This window comes from Neofelis nebulosa, chromosome 3 (genome assembly GCF_028018385.1).
Source record: "Neofelis nebulosa isolate mNeoNeb1 chromosome 3, mNeoNeb1.pri, whole genome shotgun sequence".
Taxonomy (NCBI): domain Eukaryota; kingdom Metazoa; phylum Chordata; class Mammalia; order Carnivora; family Felidae; genus Neofelis; species Neofelis nebulosa.
The window spans coordinates 150,508,668-150,517,367 of record NC_080784.1 but is presented as its reverse complement, the minus strand read 5'-3'; positions in this window follow the sequence as shown (position 1 = coordinate 150,517,367).

The window sequence follows — 8,700 nt, the reverse complement described above, 5'->3', positions numbered from 1 at the left end:
TAACTCTTCATTTTACAAGATGAAGACCACTCTTAGGGAAGCCATGGTCCCACCATGTCTTATTTTTTTTACACCTGGACCTTCATTATACATTTATCTCACCTGCAATGTCAATGTAGGTTTTTGAATTTGTAATCCGCTTTAGTGGTTTCCATAGAAATATATATGTATTTTATACTCATTATTACCAACTTTTCAACAGTCTTTACATTAGGTAATATTGTTATTTTTATCATCATTTCATTTTTATAGAAGCAAAACAAGAGATAAAAAGAAAACTAAGAATTCATTCCAGACATTTATTCAGCTGGAAAAGCATTAGAGAAATATTTTTATCCAAAACACCATACTGTTTTACAGGAAAGGAGGTGCCAGGACAAAAAGAAGAAAAAGTACAAAGAAACTTTTCTTCAATCAAAAAACTAGTTCATAGCAGAAGAAACTTCACACAAAATATAGGTAATCATTATACATAACAACATCCTCATTTCCTGTTATCACGTTCTAAATCAAACTGTGTTAAAGCACTCCTTGGAATCTGTAGGGAAGTAATCTGGAAAAAAAATTTCTAATCATAGTGTCTTCTTAGAATTCAACTGGTTTTTTAAGTATTTTGAACCACAGAATTACCATATCATGAAAAAACAATGTTTGAATAGTTCTGAGATAACCTATCCTAGGGGTTGTAATGTCCTAAAATGCTTCTAGAAATCCAGCAACTGCTTAGTTTATGATCCCGAGACCACTTTCTTCATCTGGATATTTCAGAAAAGAATAATTAAAATAAATAGTTGGCACTAGTAAATATTATTTAGTAATATATATAAACAATTATATTTCTGCTAAGCCAGAATGTATCTTTGCATTCTTATATGTATTAAGCATACATATATGTACACATACAATGCATACGTATTACATACGTACATTCTGCAATATAAATTTTATAGCTAATCCTATATGTTCTCTTTATTGATAGGTTTGATTGGAAAAGTCATTTCTGCATAGTTTCCTCATCTATCATATCACTTCATATATCAATATGTTTGCTTGTTGAAAAGGCAAAACTCCTGAGCCAAAGGAAGATTGTATGTAACATTGTCTGTATTGTTTGTATGCCTCCTTTCCGTTCATGTTGGATATGCTAGATCTGGATTGTGCTATCATTTTAACTGTATCGATGCTTAACTGCAGTGTCTAGGCCTCTGGCTGAGACACAGAAGCCCACATCTCTTGCCAAAACATTAAAATTTCGGATGCTTTTTTTTTTTTCTGTAATGGATTTTCTTATTTTATTTATTTATTTTTTTTTTAATTTTTTTTCAATATATGAAGTTTATTGTCAAATTGGTTTCCATACAACACCCAGTGCTCATCCCAAAAGGTGCCCTCCTCAATACCCATCACCCACCCTCCCCTCCCTCCCAACCCCCATCAACCCTCAGTTTCTTCTCAGTTTGTAAGAGTCTCTTATGCTTTGGCTCTCTCCCACTCTAACCTCTTTTTTTTTTTTTTTTCCTTCCCCTCCCCCATGGGTTTCTGTTAAGTTTCTCAGGATCCACATAAGAGTGAAAACATATGGTATCTGTCTTTCTCTGTATGGCTTATTTCACTTAGCATCACACTCTCCAGTTCCATCCACGTTGCCACAAAGGGCCATATTTCATCGGATGTATTTTTATCTGTGTGGTCTTTCTATTTCCATTCCTCATATTTAGAGACCAGGCCACTGTAACCAGAATAACCAGTTCTCTAACAACTAACTAAGGCCATGTGGATGGCACTGGAGTAACTTTGTAAACTCACAGGGCCTTCTATCTCACATGTGCCTCGTAGACCCAGTGCCTTGGAAGCTTCAGTTTAGAAGCCCCACTACAGCTATCTCTCAGGAAGATTTAGTCCTCACTGCAACATCTTTATAATTTGTTCCTGCTCCCATGTGTGTATTCCAAACAACTTTCACCTAAATTCTCAAGTAGGCAGTCACAGTTCCTGTCTGCGCACAAGACAGCCCACAATATCACTCCAGATGAAGTGAGTCAGATATATCGGATAAGGGATTGGTAACCAAAATATATAAAGAATTTAAAACTCAATATAGAAAACACAAATAATGCATTTAAAAATGGGCAGAGGACCTGGACAGACATTTTTCTAAAGAAGAAATGTGGCCGACACATAAAAAGATGTTCAACATCACTAATCATCAGAGAAATACAAATCAAACCACAATGAGCTATTACATTATGCCTGTCACAATAGCTAGAATCAAAAAGACAGGAAATAACAAGTCTTGGCGAGGATATAGAGAAAAAAGAACCCTCGTGTACTGTTGGTAGGAATGTGTATATTGGTGCAGTCACTGTGAAAACAGTACAGAGTTTCCTCAAAAAATTAAAAATAAAAATACTGTATGATCCAGTAATTCCACTACTATTTACCCAAAGAAAGCAGAAAGCACTAACTTGAAAAGATATATGCACCCCTGTTTATTGCAGCATATTTACAATAGCCAATACATCCAAGTGAACTCGCATTTTGTCCTAAATCTGTTGTCTCTATTTTTTTATTATATTAATATGAAATAGGAATACATTATTTAATGTAGTTACTTTTGCAGATAACTAAATAGGCTTCTAGGATTTGAGCTCTCCCCCAGCACTCACCAGACTAACTTTTGTCACTTGGATAGGTTGGCAGTAAGAGACTCTTTTCCTACTAATTGGAGTAGTTCAATTAAAATGGGAAAAGTAGGATAAAACCTCCACATGTACTGCATCCTTAGGTCACCATCTTTATGAAATTGCATTGGCTCTTCTTTATTTGCCTTCCAAATGAAACACTCTTTCATTTTCAAGGACATGGAACTGAGTACTGGAGATAAAAATACTTTATTTCCCGCTTTATTGCAAAGTTGTAGGACATGCTCTTGCTCATCGGTCTTTAAAACCATCTCCTGTTCATGAGTATGAGATTATAGATAACATAAAAATGCTACTTTTGTGTCTGTCATCTGTTATTTCTGTTAAGCATAATCTGCACACTTCCCATATAGTTTGAATCAATAATACCTATATATTTCAATGTTACAAGCTAAAATAAGGATCCAGTTACATTTAAAATTAGTTTTTGGGGCGCCTGGGTGGCTCAGTCGGTTAAGTGTCCGACTTCGGCTCAGGTCATGATCCCACGGTTTGTGAGTTCAAGACCTGAGTCAGGCTCTGTGCTGACAGCTCAGAGCCTGGAGCCTGCTCCGATTCTGTGTCTCCCTCTCTCTCTGCCCCTCCCCCGTTCATGCTCTGACTCTCTCTGTCTCAAAAATAAATAAACGTTAAAATTTTTTTTTAAAAGATGATGTTCATTGGGGAAAAGCCTATATGCATCTATGTACAATGTTTAGGAACCTCTTGTGAAAATTATTGATATAAATTATCTAGCTGCCTCCTTCAAATATACACCTTCTCCTTTATATTAGCTGAAAGGCGGCTAAGGGAGAGAATTCCAGTGGGCTTTTTTAATATGCTCTGGAAATACTTCCTTAAAACATACAAAATCAAACTTCAAGGGGCATCTGGGTGGCTCAGTTGGTTGAGCTTCCAACCTCATCTCAGGTCATGATTTCATAATTCATGAGTTCAAGCCCCGCATCGGGCTCTGTGCTGACAGCTCAGAGCCTGGATCCTGCTTTGGATTAAGATTGTTTTCAGTACACGTGATCATCCAACCAAAAATAATTAAATTAAGTAAGTGAATTTGTTTGGAGAGGCAGTGAAAAGTTATTTTTCTATCACATGTAAACTTGTCACCAGCCTCACTGGAAGGACATGAGTCTTCCAACACCCAAACTGAGTAGATTAAATTTCATTTGATAGGGTTCAACTTCTTAAGTGAGACATGAATAAAGTTCTGATCTCAAAGCACACATTTTGTTGAAGACAAATTTATCAGATCAAACTTCGTGGAACATTGGATTTTGGCAGAAGCTCTATCTATTTTATTGTTATAAAATGTTGACAGGAAATGAAATAACAAAAAATAAATATTAAATTTAATAAGTCAAAATAAGCACAGTCAATAGTCAAATATTAATTTAAATAGTCAAAATAAGTAACAAGGCTCCAATTTTATTGTGACATTCATCTCCATATATGAGAAAATGGATAGAGTTAACAAAATTGTGGATTTTCCTTCTGATACACGGGTGTCCATCTTCCACATAATATTTTTAAAATATAAAAGATGATATTTTATAGCCACACAGTATTTCAATTTATTTATTTATTTTTTAATTTTTCTAATGTTTATTTATTTTTGAGGGAGAGATAGAGACAAAGTACGAGTGGGGAGGGGCAGAGAGAGATGGAGACACAGAATCCAATTCAGGCTTCAGCCTCTGAGCTGTCAGTACACAGCCCCATGTGAGGCTCGAACCCATGAACTGTGAGATCACAGCCTGAGCCAAAGTCAGACACTTAACTGACTGAGCCACCCAGGTGTCCACATTTCAATTCATTTCTATACTTGCTTTATTCTAATAGTTTTTCTCATTGCCCTCCTTTGTGGAAAATATTGAGACCTATAGACAATCAACCTTTTAGTCAGAGCCTTCTATAGCTCAGTCTATATCTGAATATTAGCTTTTTCTCCAGTCTCAAAAGATGTGTGGTTCTCCTCTACTTTGAAGGGAACTTCTCTGCCTGTTTGTTCCCTACTCAATCTGTTTTCTTATTATGATAATAACAATGATAAAAATAAGAATGACAGTTATAAATTCTAAAATTTACTGATCAACTTTTTTGGGCGGTGTGATTTATATGCATTTTCTTCACCATTTTTTCCCTCAAAACTGTTATTATAACATCTTGCAAATGAGAAAATTGAAGCTGAAAGAGATAAATAATTATCTTTGTAATGCCTATTTTATTCAGTTCTGTTAGTTATGTTTGTCTTCTTGGAAATTCTCCTCATAAATCTCTTCATGTAGTTACTTCCTCCAGGTGTTTTCACGGATTCATCTTCTTTTTCCCATACATAACATTAATGTTCTCTAAGGTTCTGACCTTGGTCTACTTCTTTTTTTTTAATAAATTTTTTTAACATTTATTTATTATTGAGAGACAGAGACAGAGCATGAGCAGGGGAGGGGCAGAGAGAAGGGGAGACACAGAATCTGAAGCAGGCTCCAGGCTCTGAGACTTCAGCACAGAGCCAGATGCGGGGCTCAAGCTCACAGACAGTGAGATCATGACCTGAACCGAAGTCGGACGCTCTACCGACTGAGCCACCCAGGCGCCCCTGACCTTGGTCTACTTCTTATCTGATTGCATTTTTCCTATATCACTTACCCACATTAACTACCATCTATCTATATCTTATGACTCCCCAAATATACTCAACTATCTCCTAAATGTCTCTGTATATTTGTTTATGTCCCAGATTAATATGTAAGTACCTTGAGCACAGTGTCAATATGTTTTCATTGGAATTCTTTGTACTCAAACTATATCTAATATGTAGTTGCATTCAAAAATTGTTTCAAATTTTTCCTCTCCTATTTCTATATTACAAGAGAATGAAATGGTAATATAATATGTATCTAAGCTCTTTGGGGGCTTAAAAATATACTCTAAGAATTTGTCAGGGACTCTCCAGCTTTCTCTCATTAGTATGAATTGATAATAAAAGTCATCTTGTCATTAAAGGAGATTACAAAACAGAACAAGAAAATTCTTTATAACAGTTGTCTATGGGTTACACCCTCAGAGTACCATTCTTTGAGATATCAGTATCTCTTTGTTGAGCTATTCCATAAATAAGACAACTTGAAATTTTCAAGGACATAGTATTTAGTCTTGGAGGAAAATGAATCATTCCTTCTTTATTTGAAGACAGCAGTATAAATTCTGATCTATCGATTTTTTAAGACCACCCACTAGTCATGGAATATAAGATAATATATAAAATAAGAATGCCACTCCTTTGCTTACAATCACCAGTTGTTATTTTTGAATGTCAAACATTTTCCACATACTTCCTATTTTGTTAAGTGTAATTTGAATATACCTTACAGAATATATAACACTTTAGTATTCCAATATAAAATATAGGATGAGTTAAATTTCAGTGTGGTTTATAAACATCTCCATTTACATTAAAGTAGTATTATTTGAATTTTAATTCCAAATCCCTTATGTTCACTTTATCCATATGTTTTTATCTACTCAGTAATGTGATCTCAGTGCCTATAATAGTGCTGAATATCTGTTGTTTGAGACAGTAGAGAAGGAAATATAAAAAGGAAGGGAGAGAGAGAGAAGAAAAAAATGAATAAAGAAAAACTGGGGAAAAAAAGAATATAATCACATTAGAATGAACATTGTACATGACTTAGCAATGCACATTTTATTTTATTTTTTTTTTAATTTTTTTTTTAACGTTTATTTATTTTTGAGACAGAGAGAGACAAAGTGTGAACAGGGGAGGGGCAGAGAGAGAGGGAGACACAGAATCTGAAACAGGCTCCAGGCTCTGGGCTGTCAGCACAGAGCCTGACGCGGGGCTGAAACTCACAGACCGTGAGATCATGACCTGAGCTGAAGTCAGACGCTTAACCGACTGAGCCACCCAGGCGCCCCAAGCAATGCATATTTTAAAAGTCAGATTTATTCAATAGTTATTTAAAGGAAGCCTACTTAGCTAGAACACTTAGAAAACAAATGCAAAATAATTTATTTAAATTATTTAGCTCCCTCAATCATATGTAGATATAGATAGATGATATAGATACAGATATAGATATAGAGATAGAGATAGAGATAGAGATAGATATAGATAGATAGTTATATAGATTTTTTTTATGATCCAAAAAGAGGACACTTTCCAATAGGGAGGATGAGTTACTAATTTATTTTTGTGAGTGCTTGTAAGTTTATTTATTACCTAAAAGTCTAAATATTTTGTTGTGATTAATTATACCTTTGTTTGTAGGTTTAAATCGGTTTGTTTCCTTGTTTGTTTTGAGAGAGAGCGAGAGTGTGCATTCACAAACAGGGGAGGGGCAGAGAAAGAAGAAGAGAAAGAATCCCAACCAGGCTCCATGATGTCAGCTCAGAACCCCACACGGGCTCAGTCTCAAACTGTGAGATCATGACCTGAGTCAAAATCGAGTTGGATGATTAACCAACTGAGCCACTGAGGCACCCCATGATTAATGATACTTTTAGCCTCAAGGTAAATTCGGAATTTATACTCAGAATTTATGTATGTTATCTCTTGGCTTCCATAGTCTTTTTGCAAAATTAACTTTTGTTTTGTTTTGTTTTTAAATATTTATTTATTTATTTTTTATTTTTACTTATTTTTTTTTATTTATTTATTTATTTTTGAGAGAGAGAGAGCAAACAGGGGAGGGGCAGAGAGAAGGAGACAGAGGATCCAAAGTAGGCTCTGTACTAAGAGTAAGAAGCCCGATGCGGGACCAAACTCATGAACTCTGAGATCATGATCTGAGCCGAAGTCAGACGCTTAACCAACTGAGCCACCCAGGTGCCCCAAAATTATCTATTGTTTTAAAGTTTGATATGACATTTTTAAGTTATTTTATTCTCATATCTAAGTTTTGCATCCTTTTTATATTTTTATTTTCATCATTAAAAAGTTTCCTTTATTTTGCATTATTAATAACACACACTAACTGTTCATCCTTGTTTTACTCAACCACTATACTTAACATCTTAATTGTTTAAAAAGAAGAAAATTTCACTTATTTAAATGTTTAAAATTGTCTCCTTGAAAATGTTTTTCCAAAGCCAGCAAATAAGATTTTTTGATAGGAAAAGACCAGTTTTTCCAAGTTTCTTCCTTATTCTAATTTAAATATAATATCAAAGAAAAGTAGGACTATGTTTGCATTTTTTTTCTTACATCATGACATTGTCAAAAATTATGAATAGCGTTTGCATGTTGGAAAACTTCATTAAGATATTCTTAATAGTTTATATTCTGAATAACACCCAATGTTCTTAATGTAAATAAATGGTGAAAACTGGCAGATAAGTGCTAAGTAAAATAATACATGAGTCATTATCACTTTTTCACAGGTTTGATCATTAAAATTTTCTAATAACCAAAAGAAATATGTGCTAACACCCATCAATAGACATACTGAAGAAAGTTCATAGCAGTGCTATTCACAAAAGGCAAAAACAAATGCAAGCAACCCAGATGTCTATCAGTAGGAAAATAGATGATTTATAGTTTACTCCTACAATGGATTATTACTCAGCAATGGAAATAAACCAACTATCACTACATGCAATAATATGGATGACCCTCACAGATATGAGTGAAAGAAACCAAATACAAAGGATATATACTATATAATGCCATTTATATGAAGTTCAAAATCAGGTGCCACTAAACATGATTTAGAAGTTATAACAGTAGTCGCCTTTTGGATGGATTATTGACAGGGGTTAGGGGTGAGCCTCTGTGGTGCTTGAAAGTTTCTATACTTTGATCTAAGTGGAGGTTACACAGGTAAATACATATAAAAAGTTTAGCTACTGTATACTTATAAACGGTGCACTTTTCTCTACATAAATACCTCTTAAAATGGAAAAAAATGCTGATAGCAGAAATGTAATATTTCCATTTTCAGGTGTAATATCATTCCATAATCTTTTATCATTATTGACACAA